Below are 18050 nucleotides of genomic sequence, written 5' to 3' on the forward strand. Positions count from 1 at the left end.
TCTCTGTTGTAAATTACAAGATTTGTAGTAGGGTGATACATGTGGTTACTTTTTTCTCCAGTCACATGCAAAGTACCTCACAGGACCAAGAATACCAGTCAGTAGGGGCAAAGTTTCTATTTGGACACCAGCTCAATTTCTCCATGTTTAATGACATAAGTTAAGTGGTGTCCTTTGCAATAGAATTCCTAAAACAAGTTGTATTTGTAGAGACTTATTTATTAAAACTTCAACAACTATGGAGAATTTGAGTGTTATAGACCCTAATAACAATTTATCTTAGGTGATTTTTGGAGTATTAAATAGCCATTCCTTGCTTCCTTTCTGTGCCTTTACCTAAAATCCTGCTACAAGCTGGACTTAAAATTCTGACAAACAGATAAAGTCCTTTTTTGAATGTATTAATTTAACAAAACTCCAGTTTTCTATCAACCAGGAGACTAAAAGTATCATCAGGCAGTGTCAAAAGCCAATAGCAGTTTCCTCATCTTGTTTGAATTGCCTCTCCAATGTTTACCAATGTATTTTTAAAATCCTTTTTTATATGCATCTTCATTCCCTTACCCTATATACTTCATGAAGAGCTTCTACATTGTAACAATGGAAGGTGAGGTAAACTAAAATTGTGTTCTCAGGACATGAGTATTCAAATTTCCTTCAGAATAAAGTGCCTCTTATCCCCTTTGAGTTGAGAGCTGTGTTTTTTGCATGGATAAGTTTTAGATCTTAAAATAAAATGAAGCAAAATAAGCTATTGATAAGTCTTAAAGAAACCTGGGACAAATGGCTAACCGAAGTGCCGATCAAAGCAGATGTTGGCCAGCTCTCCCAGCATCACTCAGTACCTGTGGCTCCTCCCAGTACTTTACCCTGCCCCCTACCCTAAACCTCTCCCTCCAGGGACTGGACTGGACTTCACTACCCTTCCCCTAGCTCCTCTTCCCTATATAACTCAGCCATTTTGGTTATGTATGCTTTCATGGCTCCTGGCTGACTCTGCTCCTGGATCTCTCTAGGTCTACTTGCCATCCTCTCTCACTTTCCCCAAGTCCCTTTTTTCTTCTCTTGAGGAGAAGGGTTTTATTGTAGATATAAGGAAGAGCACAGCCAGAGGCTTCTGGAAGGGTCCAAACTGAACCAGGGCAGCAAACTGAACTGGGCCTTGGGGTGGGAGAGAAGATGGGAGCAAAGAGTCCATGGGAACCAAGGGAACCAAGGGAACCAAGCAAATGTGTAGCCGAAATGGCTGAGTTATACAGGAAAGGGGGGCTGTCCTAGCCTCTGGGCTGCAGAAGTTTAGGAGAGGGGCAGGAATGAGAAGTGCTGGGAGGAACCCCAGGTACTGAGTGAGACTTGTACTAGGATTCTTTGAGAACTAACAGATAAAGCATGAAGCTAGGAAGGCCTCAAGCAAAACTATTGACAAAGAGGAAGGCCAAGACTGACATGTAACAGACAGAGCACAAGCTAGAGAACCTGCATTATGCCAATGGCCCAAACTCCATGGTGCTAGAATATGATAGCCCAATCCTTTCCACCAGGGAGCTTCTAGGCTATCACCTGCTATTGCCTTCTTCCCCCTCCTCAGAAATTTCTTATTATCTCTTCCTTTTTTTCTTGTTTTGTGTCTCCATGTTCATGTGTGTGCATGCACATGTGTATGGAAGCCAGAGACTGATGCCAGGTGTTTTTGTCCGTCTCTGTCCATCTTACATCTTTGTAACAGGAACTCTCATTGAACCAGTAGCTCAACAATGCTCAAGAATGGCTGACCAGCAGGTCCCAGGAATCTTCCTGAAGTCACCTCTCCAGTTCTAGGTTTACATTGCCATGACTGGTTGCTAACATGGGCGCTGGGGATCCGGGCTCAGATCCTCATTGCACAATACTTTAGGGACTGTTCTATCTCTCCAGAGTTGGAAGTGTGCCACTATTCTAGTTCTTCCATAACTTCATGTTCCTGCTTAATTCTTTATTTTGGGATGTGAGAATCTGGAACCCTTTTGAGGGTTTGTCCCCTGAACTCTGGTGTCCACTGACATTATCAGAGCCCCGTGCTTTTGCTATGGAACAATTTTTGTACACTGTAAATGTGTATTACTCTCACTGATTAATAAAATTTATTTTATTAATAAAATTAATAAAAAAAGAATGGCCAACAGCTGGACAGGTAGACATTAGGTGGGACTTTTGCAACTAAAAGCAGGAGATGAACCATATTGAGATAAGGAACTGAGCCATGTGGTAGAAGACGGATAAAATATGGGTTAATTTAAGATGTAAAAACTATTTAGTAGGAAGCCTTCTCTTCCAGCTGAGCATTTATAATTAATATTAAGTCTCTGTGTGGTTATTTGGGAGTGGCTGGTAGGACAGAGCTGACCGGTGGTCCTAACGAAAAACTCTGCCTACATGCTCTGGCCTGACACTATATCCTTTCCAGGCTCTACAGAACTTCCAGCAGCTCTAGAAGTAAAATCTAGAAACTGCTTTTGAAAAACAGTGTTGACTCCCCACAAGGAACAGTAAGACCACCCAGGCAGAACAGATCGGCCCCAAGGTAAACACATTTATTTTGGAGTCTACTCCCTGGAGCAGATCACCTTGTAGAAACAAGACTGACGAATATAGCAACTTCTTATTGAAGCTGGCGTAATGATGGGTGTGCCTACATCTTGACCAGGACTGATTAATTATACTTACTCTTGTTCCAGTTCTTCTATTTATACCCAGCTCTTATCAGTACTCCCACCTCACCCAGCACACACACGCACACACACACACACACGCACGCACGCACGTACGCACACGCACACGCACACGCACACACACACACACACACGGACAGAGAGAGAGAGAGAGAGAGAGAGAGAGAGAGAGAGAGAGAGAGAGAGAGAGAGCCTAACCTGGAGTTTCTAGACCCTTTATCTGTTCCTCTTTCAATTTTTCAATTGTGGTGGAATAAATCTCCTTTCTCTCCTTGTCACCAGATGAGTGGTTAAACCTGATTTTTAGGGGTTGCCAGGGGCCTAGGCTAAAAAGCTCCTAAAGTATCCTAAAAAGCTCCAGTAAAGACGCTGCTGTTATGTATTTCTTTATGTGATTGCATGGCCTGGAAACACTGCTGTTGGTTTGCAGTACAGGAGCAGAACTGGGTGTATTTCTTCAGCCACACTGCCCACAAGCTCACCAAGGCACCCTACTTCTCCTCCCCAACACCTAGAACTGGGAGGCATTTTAATATTTGCTTCACATCCCCTTGTCATTTGAAATTTTACTTCCTTGATTGACAGGTTGGATATTTTCATACCTGACTGAGTATTATCAATCTTCATGTTCTCTTTTATTATCCATTTTATTTGCATGAGTTCCTACATCTTCCTGACAGCAAACATGCCTTGAACACTTTTTAATTTAATAAGGTTACTGTTAAAAGAACAACAGAATAGAAGCTACTGGATAAACATGTGGGGAAATATAAAAATGGCAAGCCATTATGAGAAATAATATGAAGGTTCCTCAAAAAAATAAAAAATAAAGTATCGTCTGGGTAGGCAATTCTACCTCTGGGTTAATAGAAAGCAGAGTCTCAGGAAGATAACTATGCACTCATGTTGTTAGCATCACTGTTTAGAAAAGTTAAAATGTGGAAGAGACCATTAGTAAATGAGTAAGCAGAATGTAGTATATGCATAGAATTCATAATATTCACCATTAAAGAGAAAATGAGTCAACATAGAAGCTTCAGCGTGAATGAACCTCCAGTGCACTGTGCTAAATGAAATAGCCAGGCACAAAAAGACATAGATTTTCCCACCCTGAAACAGTCATCGAAATTAGTGGAAGCAAGGAAGTGAGGCACACGGAGAGGCATGGAGACGATCTGACACATGGAGGGGTAAGAGGAAAGGAACCCTGACAACCTTTGCTGGTTTTATTTTTCCACTTTGATGCATTTCTTATGAAGATCGAGCACCTCATGAAACCCTTGCCAAGATTACTACAGAATTGTAGCTTCAGTTTGGCTTTAAACCCTGCCTAATCCTTTAAGGAACGGGAAGAAAAAAGGTGTTGCTTAACAACAAGTTTCTTTAGGAGGAGTATGAAATGGAAAAGGGCATTTTTTTTTGTTTCATTTGTTTTTGTTTTTCAATACAGTGTTTCTCTGTGTAACAGTCCCAGTTGTTCTGGAACTCACTTTGTAGACCAGGCTGGCCTCAAACTCATTGAGATCCACCTGCCTCTGCCTCCAAGTGCTGGGATTAAAGTTATGTGCCACCACCACCTGGTGGAAGAAGGCATTTGTAATGAGTAGTGATAATAAGATCTATCCAAGTTGCATTATTAAAAAAAAAAAAACCTAGCTTTGGTGACATTTCCTGTAAAACTCCTAATCTCTCAGTGGTTCTAAGCAAATCCAAAGTAAAGTGGTTATTGTGTTTATGTTTAAGTAGACATTGTTAAAACACAGGAAAAGAACAGTTTATTTGAGTATGGCAGAAAGATTAATACCAGGAAGCACAGAAGCAGCTGGGTGCTACTGACCAGTGTTGAGCAGTACATAGTCAAGGCAGGGGTTTGTAGAATAGGCTTCATGGGGTCTTTGGGACCCTTGGGCTCTACTCTGTCTTCCTTCTTTGATTATATTATTGAGAAGACTCCATGTTAATTGTCAGGTGGGCAATCATCTTTGTGAGCACCTTGGATTTTGGAGGATATGTATCCTGAGGCATCTGAGCATGAAATTGCCCGGGCCTTCTTAGTCTTCCTCACAGGTTAGCATGACAATCATATTCCCCAACAGTGGATAAGTCACTCAGATTGAAAACCCCTGGATCACACAATACCAGAGATGATTAAAATGCATCACTCCCGAAAACTCCAATTGCTTGATTTGGGAAAGATTGTTAATGTGTTTGGGAGAACAGATAGGACTGAAACCTCTGTTAGCTGGATTAACAGGTATTCCAGGAATATTTGGGGGAAAGAAGCAAGAGTAGAAAGAAAGCACCAGGGTAGACTGAAATTCAGAAGTGGGAACAATTCTATGGAGTTGGTGAACATTAAGTGTGGCCCTAGGAGTGTATGACTTGTTATAAAGATGACATCTTAGAAATGAAGAAGTCAAGGAATAGAAGGACCTAGTGAAAAGACTCAGTGTGGTGGGTGGACTTGAGATGAATGGAAAGCTCAGATAATGGAATTTCCCAGAATGAGTCTGAGTGACAGGGATGCTGGGATAAAGCGATTTTCTAAATCATTAGATGCCAAACAAACGGACCTGATACTTGAAAATGTGTTCCGTGTCCCCAAAAGTCAGAGAAAGACAAAGTCAAAAGCAGTTTGATGCTTTGGTGGTGGGTGTGGCGATCTGTTTGCTTCTAATCCCAGTTACTGCAGAAGTTGAGTCCGGGTGGAGGTCACTTGAGTATAGGGGTTCTGAGTTAGCATGAGCAATTCCAGAGAAACTCCATCTCAGTTACAGTAACAATGACAACAATTGGATACTTTATTAGTTACTTTTCTGTTACTATGGCAAAAGTAACCTACATAAGCAATAATTTTATTTTGGCTACAATTCCAGGGGGTTTAGAGTCCATCATGGCAGAAGGGCATAACAGCAAGGGACAGACACAGCAACAAGATCAAGAAGCTGAGAGCTCACTCATATCAGCAACCAAGAGCAGGAAAGAGAGATTGAACTCAAAGCAGGGAGAAGTAATGAACTTTCAAAGCCGACTTTCAGTGACACACTCCCTCCAGGAAGGTCACATTTAACCCTTCCCAATAGCACCACCAACGGGGGACCAACTGTTCAAATGTTTGAGCACGTGAGGGACATTTCTCATTTAAACCACCCCTGTACCAGCAGCACAAAGTGAGCAGCCACTAATGCATTCCTGTGTAGTACAATAAATAAAAGACATAGACATTGATATTGGGGTTCAAGCTTCAAGCTGAAGATCAGAAAAGCAAAGTAGCCAGCCACTAACTGTTATCTCTACCTCAGACTAAATGGAGAACCTGACTCCACCAAGCCTCAGATTGTAATCCCAAACTGCTATATTCTTCTCAACGTGACTGGAGAATCCCAAGACTGACTACTGAAGACCCTGTTCCTTTCTAGTGCTGGGATTAAAGACGTGAGTTCTGTTACTCTTTTAGACTGAGTCCTGGGATTAAAGGAATGTACCACCACTACTTGATCTCTATAGCTTGAGGCTGACTTTGCTTTCTGAATCCTCAGGCAAGCTTTAATAAATAATAAATGATATGTCATCACATTCCTGGAAAGAGACCTGACAATACATGCTAGTGCTCTGGTACTAATTTTAGGGACTTTCTGCAGGCACTAACAATATATCGGCTCTCTGCAAACAGGAGTCTATTGTAATCTTCATAATAGTATAAAAAATACAAAAGCAAAATATCAATCAGCATTGGGACAGGTCAGCTGCAGTATGAAATGATACACTTCTACCTTAAAAAGGAAAATATTAATAATGTATTAAGCAATTTCTTAAAGTTACAAAATTATATATGGAGTAACCAATAAATGAAAGTAAGTTCTATTTGTATTGATATAAAGATGGACAAAGGCATGGAAATATACTTCATTTGATGCATTGTATTATAGAATAGAGTTAAAGAGAGGAGAGAAATTCAAGGTAATTAATTACTTTATATATCTTGATTTTTTTTAGTTATTGCAAGCCATGGTTATTCTTACCATTAATGATAAAGCTGCTGGGGCTGGTGATATGGTTCAGCGAGTAAATCTGATGACCTAAATTCAATCCCTGGAACCCACGTGGTGGAAGAAGAGAACAACTCCTACAAGTTGTCCTTACCTCCATATGCACACTGTGGCAACTGACCCCCTTTGTATAAAATAAACAGGGCAATGAATTCAAAGGACTATTGTGATGAACAAGACAGTATATTTCCTCAAGAGAGTGAAAAGCAAAATGGTAAGCATACAAGTAGCATTTTTGTTATACAAACAAATACAGTTTTAAAAATGTTTTTAAAGATGTACAGAACTTGAGGAACAACACCCAAGATTCATAAGGCTTCCACATGCACACATACATGTACATGGACCCACACATACATGAACACAAAGAGATTCAATATCCCCTTTCAGAAATGCAATCTCAATGAATGACAGACCCTCAAAATTCAGAGAAACATTTACTACGTCACAAGAAAGCTGATTTGACTTTAGCCAATATTCACCTTTTGAAAACTCTTAATTTTGAAATATAGTTTTTCTAATTTTAATACATATCACATTTGTTGGAAATTTTTGAATTCAATTAGTACCCCCACTCTACTAGTGAGAAAACAGGTTTGTTCTAAAGAATGAAAACAAACAAACAAACAAACAAGAAAAAAGCCATCAACAACCTGCCTAACAATCTAGAACTAAAAGACAGAGCAATACTCTACCCCAGGTGTTTTCCACCTTCAATTCCAAACAGACCTCTCCTCCCCCACAGCCACTACAACAAGCTCATGGCAACCATAGCAAACAAGTAGCATTTTTGAGCATTAAAGGAAATAATAAAAGAGCAAATATATTGAGGATGAGTCTGAACAAAGAGCTTCAAGAATTTTCTTGTATTTAATAATATTTTAAGAAAAAACACTTTAAATTGTAATTAAAATGTTCATGTAAAGATTTTGCTAGAATAAGAGCTAAATCATAGGAAAATTTCCATATACATATATATGTATATATATATATATATATATATATGCACACATTTCCATACAAATACATTTCTACTTATATCCCATATATACATATATTTATTAGGACCTAATTCAAATATTTCTTTTTAATTTTTTATTTGGGTGAGATTTTATTTTTATTTATGTGAATAGTTGTTTTGCCTGCATGTAGTTCTTTGAACTACTATTTGCATGTAGTGCCTGTGGAAGCTGGAAAAGGGTGTTAAATTCCCTGGAAGTTACAGACAGTTGTTAATCATTATGTGGGTGATGGGAATTGAACCTAGGTCCTCAGGAAGAATAGTCAGTGCTTGTAACTGACTGTTCTGTCCAGCCTCCTCAAATATTTCTTAAAAATACTTGGTGGGTATTGATCAGGATTGGAGTGCTTTCCTATCATATAAAGGCCTTGGATGCAATTGCCATCACTGTCAAAAATACTACTTTAAACAAATAATAATCTCTAGTTTTTAAACCAAGTGCTAGTCAGCATTTAGAACTCCAAGACACTGCTAGCACCTGTCTTGTTTGCCTGACTGAGAAATGCCAGTTAAAACTATTCAGTGTCTCTAAGTATTGCCTGGAACCAGTGTAGTGTTTTACTAAACATAACCCATCCCTAGCCTTTGGCTATGGATACACTATTACATCTAACGAAATGAAAAAATAAAAGCATCCGGCCAATAAGAAGAAATAAAGCTACCTTTCTGAAGCACAAATGCCAAAGAACTGCTTCATGTGGATGCAGTTCTTTGCGGAACCCGGAGAACAGAAATCACTCCTTTGGCGGAAATTGTAGTATGTCTGAGTTTTCTTTCCACCTCCACCCTCTTCAACTGATGCGCTATGCTAGAAACTGTAAATCTGGAGTCATTAGTGAACTCCACCCTTGACTTCCAGTTCCACAGGAACAGAAGTAGGTGGATAGGTGTGCAGCAGGGTGGTGGCCCTGTCACATCCATCATGCCCCTGCTAGTCCAGTTGTTGAGCCAACAAGGGGTTGCAGCCCTGTAGATGAAAGACCAGCTTCCTTCCAGCTTATCTTCAGCGTTCTCAACCTCGCTTGTTACATAATGTGCAAGGGCCTTGACTTTGAAATTCAATACTAACACTATAGTTACAAATCTACTGTTTGGAATGTTATTTTCTCCTCCTAGTCTCGGTTCTTTTGCTTGTAAAAATAAGTCTCCACAGAATTTTTGTAGCCCAATTAAGAAAAGAAACAAAGCCAGGCAGTGGTGGTGCATGCCTTTAATCCCAGTACTGGGTACACATATGCAGGCTGATCTATGTGAGTTTGAGGTCAGCCTGGTCTATAGAGTGAGTTTCAGGACAGTCAGAGCTGTTATACAGAGAAACGCTGTCTCAAAGAACAACAACAACAGCAACAACAAAACAAAATAAACAATAAGCAACAAGTCTGTTCAGGAGACATTGATCTACTGATATAATCTATTTTATTGTGTCCCGGATTCAAGCAGTCTGAGCTTGGCTTCTCTTTGAGTTTTCCTCTAAATAACTTTCTGTCTGTCCATCTGTCCTCCCCAGCCATTTGCTTCTGCAGTCCATTCACCCTGAGCACACTAGGAGTCAGAAACCTGAGTGCAACCAATCGTATGAAACTATCTAATGTACCTCCTAATGGAAAGATGGGGAAGCAGACATTTAAATGATCTGCAAATCCATAATTAAAAAATAAAATTTATCTATAGCTAAAAATAAATCTCAAGTCTCTTATAATTTCTGTGGTCGTTTATTGTTGTTCAAAAAAACAAAAAAATTGCTATCGTAATTATTAGAAGTATGTTTGGTTTTATTATAAAAGTTTTCTCACTTGGGAACTATTTTTTAATTATTTATTTTATTTTTTGCATATATGTTTTGCCTGCATGTATGTCTGTTTACCACATGGCTCAATGGATCGTTTTCTTGAATTTAATACTGATAGAAGAATGCAAACACCTCTATATGTACCTCTGTGGTGTAGGCAGCAGCCAAAAGAGTGTGTCGGTTCTTCTGGAACTAGTTACAGATGTTTGTGAGCCACCATGTGGGTACTGGGAATCAAACCTCTGCAAGAGATCCTCTGCAAGAGCAACAAGTGCTCTTAAGTGCTGAGCCATCCTTTAGAGCCTTGTAAACTATTTCTTTAAATATGCGTTGGAGCAGTAGTTCTCAACTTCCGGGTCAAATGGCCCTTTCAAAGGGGTCGCCTAAGACCTTAGGAAAACACAGATATTTACATTATGATTCACAATAGTAGCAAAATTACAGTTATGAAGAAGGAATGCAAATAATTTTTATGGTTGGGGTCACCACACCATGAGGAACTGTATTGAAGGGTCGCAGCATTAGGAATGTTGAGACCAATGTGTTAGAAGAAATATTTTCCTTTCACAGCAACAAAGCTGGCTTGTCGATTGAATCTGTTTTGTTTCAGGCAGGGTCTTTATTTGGTGAATGCAGGCTTGGAACTAATGACCTTTGCCCTGTGCCTCCTGGGTGTTGAGAATACAAGCATGACCCATCACTTCTGGCTCAATGGATCCTTTTCTTGAACTTAATCAGATATTCAATAAGATTGCAAATAAGCACCTCTATCTGTGAAACACCTTAGGTCAATTTTTATTTGTTTTAGGCTTTGAAAATTAAAATTTGTCTTTTAAAACTCCAAGCCACTTGAAGTTTTAAAATAACGTCTTTAGTCCAATTTTAAAATGTATGACTTATGTAAAAACTGTATTCATACCTAGAGACAAATGCAAACTATAAAATGTAATATCCTATACTACCAAAACATGGTTTGCAATATAAACAAATAAATGAATGAGCCAGATATAGTGGCTCACACTTGCAACCCTAGCACTCATGAGGCAAAAGCAGGAACTCTGTAAAGTCAAGGCTATTCTGGGCTACATGATGAGTTCTAGGCCAGCCTGGGCTACTTGTTTCAAAAAGTCAAAAGAGTTAAACAAAAAATAGTCTAGAAAGAGCACAATATATTCAGCTTTTTAATTTTTATTTTCTTTTAGACAGGGTCTTATATAGCCCAGGCTGGCCTTGGTCTTCCCACCTCTACCACCTGCGTTCTACAGGCATGTATCACCTCAGGCTATAATGAGTAGCTTTTATAGAGTCCATATTGAGGAGATATCAGTATTTCTCTTGGTTGCTCACACTCTTCTGTTATTTGAACTATGTTGTTCGAACACTTTAGGAACAATTCTGACTCCATCTGTTCTGCAGTGCTGAGAGGTTTTATTTATTTATTTATCTGATTTATTTATTTCTTTTTTTAAGATTTGTTTATTTATTATGGACAGTGTTCTGTCTGCATGTATGCCTGCAGGCCAGAAGAGGGCACAAGATCTCATTATAGATTCCCTGTGGTTTCTAGGAATTGAACTCAGGACCTCTGGAAGACCAACTAGTGTTCATAACCACTGAGCCATCACTCCAGCCCTTATGCTGAGAGTTTTGAGGGTTCTGTGCCTGTTCCAGAGCTTGCCCCAAATAAGACAGTTATATCCTGGTTGGTGTCAGAGAGCAGAAGCAGGATGTACATCAGTCAAAATACAAGGTGAAGGGATGCAGAATACCGTTCTGTAGAGTCCCTACAAGTGCTGTGGCTATTAACTCACCACAACTGTAGTTGCCTGCACTGGACACACACAAAGATAGGTCTTACCAATGACGAGCCAAGGAAAGGGAGGGGGGCAGAGGGACTTATCCTTTACCTCTAAACTATTGGCTTTTTTTTGCCATGATTACTAGAATTTTTATTGTTTTTTACTTTTTTTAAACCATTTTTTCTCTTTTCAAAAAATTGTAACATATTCACCTCCTTCAACTTCTCTCATTACCATCTTCCCACTCTGCTGGTTTGTTTTTGCTGACTTGACTCAAGCAAAGACATATCTGGGAAAGGGGCTTTTCAATGAGACATTGGCTACATCAGCTTGAACTATGGACAATCCTGTGGGGCCTTTTCTTGAGTAATGATTGACATGGGAGAGCTCATTGGCTGGAGTCGGTGGTACCCCTGGGCCCTTGGTCTTGGATGGTATAAGAAGCAGTCTAAGCAAGCGATGGGGAGCAAGTCAGTAAGCAGCAGTCTACAATGGTCTCTGCTTCAGTTCCCACCTCCAGCTTTCTGCCTTCAGTTCCTGCCCTGACCACCTTTAGTAATAGACTATGATATGGAACTGTTGTAAAATGAAATAAATCCTCTTCTCCCCAAGTTGTTTATGGTCTTGGTCTTTATCACAGCAATACAAATCCTAAGTAGGATACACCCCTTCCCACCCAGCTTTGAGATTAATTTTTTTATTTTTCTTCTTCCTCCATCAAATCCAGTTTGTGTTACCCAAATATTTTCAGGCATAGGCTTGTCCTGGTCAACCTATCAGGGTTCACACTGTTAAAGAAAACTGACTTTCTCTCCCAGTAGCTATCAAATGCCAACAGCTCCATAGTTAGTGTGGGACTTCATGCTCATCTCCCCACTTCTATTCTGGGATTTTATCTGGTGGAGTTTTCACAGGTCCTATGTATGCTATCATACCAACTTCTAGTTCATCTGTGTGTCTGCCCTCATGTATCTGGAAGTCACTCTTTCCTTGATGCTGTTGGCCACTTTAAGCTCTTATAATCCTTCTTCCCCTCTTCAACAAAGACCCCAGAACTCTGCAGGGAGGGATGTTCTCCCGATGTCCTGTTTAGGGATGAGTACTCCATAGTCTTGTCCTCTATGCACATTGCTTAGTTGGGAGTCTCTATGTAAATTGCCATCCACTGGAAGGGAAAGCTTCTCTGATGATGATTGAAAGGTGTTCTGATCTATATGTGTAGCAATAAATAATTAGGAGTCATTTAAATATTATGTCCATTTAGCAGAATAATAGTATTTGGTTCTCCCCTAGGGCCTAGAACCTCTCTAGCCAAAGTTCTTGACCTTGTTAATAGAGCCAGGTATGGATTCCATCTCATGGTGTAGGCAATAGATCTGATCAGGAAGTGGTTGGATACGCCCATAAATTTGTGCCATTACTACACCAGTAAGCATATCTTGTCAGGCCAGTCATTATTATTATAGCTTACAGGGTTCACATCTGGGTGAGATTTGTGGTTACTTTTCTCTTTTAACAGTATGAATATTACATTTCAGCACGATGAACACCAGTCAATAGAGATGAAGTTTCCAGGTAAGAACCAGCTTGATTGCTCCATGTTCTGTGACTCAACTTTGTGGTGCTTTTAACAATAAGGGCTTACTGTCAATTTCTGGAGAGTAGCCAAGAGTATTGACAATAGCCTAGAATACTTAAGGAGGTATATGTGATCCCACTGGCCAACAACTCAAAAATAGGTAACCTACTCCTGGTACTGGGCTTTTATTTTCTAGTATGGGGCATCTAGTTGGGGTTTTGTTCCCTTCTCATTGAAGGATAATTATAATTTCCTCTCTCTCTCTCTCTCTCTCTCTCTCTCTCTCTCTCTCTCTCTCCCTCTCTCTCTATATATATATATATATGAATTCATATATATATATATATATATATATATATATATATGAATGAAATGTTGTATAGTTGTAGAATTCCATATGTCTTCTTCAAAAGACTTTTAGTATTAATGATTCCTATACTTATTTACTTCTATATCCTGCTCTCCAATTCCCCCATCAAAACTGGACCATTGTCTTTCCATTGTTTTCCTCAACCCTTTATACCTCTGTGTTCTATCTCCCCTCTCTTGAAGGAACTTTCCCAATAACCCCTTGCTAAATTCCTGACCTTTGTGGCATTCAAAATGTAGCACACATACATGAAGATATAAAACAGATATCCAGAGTTGAAAGAATGTTCAACATTTATCTTTCTGGTCTGAGTTACCTTACTCAGGATTACTATTTATAGCTCCATCGATTTACATGTAAATTTCATGTTTCTGTATTTTTTTCACCAAGACAAGGTTTCTCTGTGTAGCTTTTTGGATCAGGCTGGCCTTGAACTCACAGAGATCTGGCTGCCTGTGCCTCCTAAGTGCTGGTATGAAAGGTGTGTGCCATCACTTCTCGGCCAATTTCATGTTTCTTAATAGTTGAATAATATTCTACTGTGTAAACACACCACATTTTTATTATCCATTCACCAGTTGATGAACATACAGATTGTTTACATTTCTTAACTATTGTACATAAAGCAACAATGAACATAGGTATGTATCTCTGTAGTAGGTTATATAACCTTTTGGATATATACCCAAGAGTGGTATAGATGAATCAACTAGTAAATCTATTTTCAGTTATTTTAATTGGCTCCATGGTGATTTTCATAGTTCTACCAGTCTGTACCCTCATCAGCAACAAATGTGTGTTTTCTCTTGTCCAATATCCAAGTTGGCATCTGTTGTCATTTGTTTCTTTCATCTTGGCCATTCTGAACGGGGTAAAATAAAGTCTCCAACTAATTTCAATTTGTATTTCCATGATGGCTAAGAATGTTGAACATTTTTCAAAATATTTCACAGCTATTTGTATTTCATCTTTTGAGAAATTTTTGTTTAGATCCATGCCTCATTTTTCAATTGGATTGTTTCTTTTCTTGATGTTCAATTTTTTGAGTTCTTTGTACAGTCTAGAAAATAAACCTCTACCATATGTATAGTTGGTAAAGATTTTCCTCATTCAATGGGCTTCACTTGAATGATGTTATCATTGGATATAAAGAAACATTTTTAGTTCCATGTGGTTCAATTTATTAATTATTGGTCCTAATACCTGTGCTATTAGAGTTCTGTTCAGAAAGTCCTTTTACTGTGCCTAGAAATTCAAGTATATTCCTTACTTTCTTCTCTATCAGATTCAGGTTATCAAGTCCTATGTTAAGGGCCTTGATGCATTTACAGTTGAGTTTTATAGAGTGCAATAGACATGGATCTATTTTCATTCTCTACATGCAGTTGTCCAGTTTGACCAGCATCATTTGTTGAAGATGCTGTCTCTTTTTTGATGTGTATGTGTGTATTTCTGACTTCTTCATCAAAAATCTGGTGTTCATAGGTGTATGGAATTATATCTGGAACCTCAATTCTACTTAATTGGTCAATGTGTTTTAATTCTAATGCTATGCTTTTCTTAATTACTAAACCTCTGTAATACAACTTGAAATGTGGAATTGTGAGTCCTCCAGCATTTCTTTTCTTTTTTTCTTTTTTTTTTGCAGATTTTCTTTGAATTAGAAACAAGATTGTTTTACATGACAGTTCCTTCTCCCTCCCATCCTCCCCTACCACTCCTCCAATTAAAACCCTACCTATCATATATCCCTTCTCCAGCATTTCTTTTTTATTCAGGGGTGTTTTCAAATGAAATGTAAGATCATATTTTAAATTTCTATGAAGAGTTGTGTTAGAATTTGATTGGGATTGCATTGACTATGTAGATTGCTTTTGATAAGATTACTGTTTTCATGATGTTAATCTAGCCAATCTATGAACAAGGGAGTTCTTTTCATCTTCTGATGTATTCTTCAATTTCTTGTTTTAAAAGATTTATTTATTTATTATGTGTACTGTGTTATTCCTGCTTGTATGCTTGCAGGCTAGAAGAGGACACCAGATCTTATTACAAACGACTGTGAGCCGCCCTGTGAGTTGAACTCAGGACTTCCGGAAGAGCAGTCAGTGTTCTTAACCACTGACCTTTCAATTTCTTTCTTCATCATTGTCTTAAAGATTTTATTACATAGTTCTTTCACTTCCTTAGTAATATTTATTCCCTATGTATGTTTTCAAAACTATTATAAGTGGTATTGTTCCTCTGGTTTCTTTATTGCTCTGTTTATCATTTGTGTATAGGAAGGCTACTTAGTTTTGTGTATTAATTTTTCATCCTGTTATTTGGTTGAATGCAATTATCAGCCACAAGAGTTTTCTGGTACAGTATATGTTCCTTTATGTATAGAATAATATCAACTGCATATGTAGATATTTTATTTCTTCTTTCCTTATTGACATGTTCTTTATTTTCTTCACATGTCTTGTTGCTCTAGCTAAGACTTCAGGAATTATACTGAGCAGGAATAGTAAAGGTGGGCATCCTTGTCATGTTCCATATTTTATTGGAAATTCTTTGAGGTTTTCTCCATTGAAAATGGTTGTATTAGTTACTTTTCAGTTGCTTTGACGAAACACCATAACCAAGACAGTTCATAGAAGAAATGGTTTAGTGTGGACTTAGAGTTTCAGAGGGGAGTTCGTTATAATCATCATGGGTATCATGGCAGCAGGCAGGTAGGCATAGTGCTAGGGCTTACATCTTGGTCCATAATCATGACACACACACACACACACACACACACACACACACACACACACAATCTCATCAAGAAATGATTCATTATTGCATAGAATAAATCAGTTCAAAATGATGATTTTTGTTTAATTCTGTTCAGTTCATGAAGTAGTCTTTTCTCTCCCGCCTTTCCAACCTGTTTCAAATACAATCCACTTGAGCTTTTAGCAACTTTTCCTGTGGTCTTGGCTTTGATCATTACTCTCAATTGGTTGCCAATTCCTGATGGTCACTACTTTTCTCCTCATCTTCAAGCCTCTTGTCTCTTTTGAGATTTCTTGAACTGGCCACTGCATGTTCCTCAGCAGTTCCTGAGCCAAATGCATTTCTGAGTATGCCACTTGTCTTCACTGTTTTTGACTCTTCTTGTACTCAGATAAGACAATTGTGCATGTTTGTAGTTTGTCTAATACTTCCATAATATAAAGTAATGATAAAGTTGAGGGAGGAGATGCTCTTTTCTCCAGTGTATAGTCACTGATATTCTGTTCTTGTTCCAGTAAGTAAACTCCCTTCCATACTTGGACAAGAAACTTTAATCAAACTCTGGACCACAAACAAAAAGATCACATGACCATAGGAGGGGGACTTGTTAAGAAAAGGGATTTCACTGGGAGAGTGATGAGGATGAGAGGAGAAAATGGGGATGAAAACAACTATTCATTAAATAAATATACAAAACTGTCAATCACTACATTTTCTAGAATTCAAAATAAATAGCAAGTAATAAGTATTTAGCAAAAAAGAAAGCAAGAAATATGCATTAAAATGATGTATAACATGACTGCATATATAAAAAATGTATTTCAATATCAGATGGCAAAAACTGAAATTACTTTTGGGCCAACCTACTAGCTGATCTGTGAGCTTCCAGGAATTTTCTCTCCTCAGGGAGATTAGAGTAGACTGAAATAAAGAAAAGAGAATTTAGCTGCAGTAAATGTTAGGAATACATAGAATTATAAAAATGAAACTGGAGAAGAGATAGACAAAGCTTCCCTGTGGGATTGGATCCACAACTGACTAGCTGAAGAAAGAAGCAATAAGCTAGGGCAGTGGCAAAAGGGCAAGGTGGAGTAACTGTAGAAGACTGCAGGGCGACTGAGAAGGAAGGGGCTGTCCCCACCTCAAGCAGGGAAGTGTCCAGAACAGGAAAGGGAGTAAGGGAAGGAACTCAGATGATGCAAAGCTCTGCAGGCCATCTTAGAGATTTCAGATTTTCCTAGGGGTTGTGGTAAACTGAGGAGGTCCACAGGCTTAGTTCTGCAGTGGGAAATGCCACTCTGGTTGCTGTGACCAGAGAATGTATGCATGTGCACCATGTGTGACATGACATGTCTAAAGGTATTTATAATATAGTTCACTATTCTTTTTTTAGTTCCTCTAGTTTTTTTCCTCCAGTGTAATGTTTTTTATTAATTATTTGGGAATTTCATACAATGCACCCTGATCACGTTCACTTCCCATCACGCCCAGGTCTGCCCTCCCATTCTTATGTACTTACTCCCTCCCACCACCCCAAATAAACAAGTCCAATTTATGTTCATATACCCACTGAAGTGTGGTCAAACTTCCAGTAGCCAGTCCCTTAAAGGAAACTGAGTGTTTCCCCACCCACAAACCCCACCACTGCCCACCAGAAACCATCAGCTGTGAAGAGCTGCACCTCAGCATCTGTATCACAGTTTTTAAGGACTCTTCAGTAGCTTCCTGTCTGCACTGTTTTGTTTCCTTTTTAAGGCGCGGGGCGTGGGGAGGGTTGTCACAGAAACCTTTAATGTCTCTCATTCTCAGTTATGAGACTGCAGTGATCCATACCACGGCTAAAGATGCCTCCCTGCCTATAGCAACCGGCAGCATGGAGCAGAGTTAACAGAAAATGAATGGTTTTTCAGTTTAGATACCATGTTGTTGCTCAGAGTCAGGGTCCTCATGTGGCTGAACAGAGTGTCTTGGG

The sequence above is a fragment of the Cricetulus griseus genome, chromosome 2 (assembly GCF_003668045.3).
Source record: "Cricetulus griseus strain 17A/GY chromosome 2, alternate assembly CriGri-PICRH-1.0, whole genome shotgun sequence".
NCBI classification, from domain to species: Eukaryota; Metazoa; Chordata; class Mammalia; order Rodentia; family Cricetidae; genus Cricetulus; species Cricetulus griseus.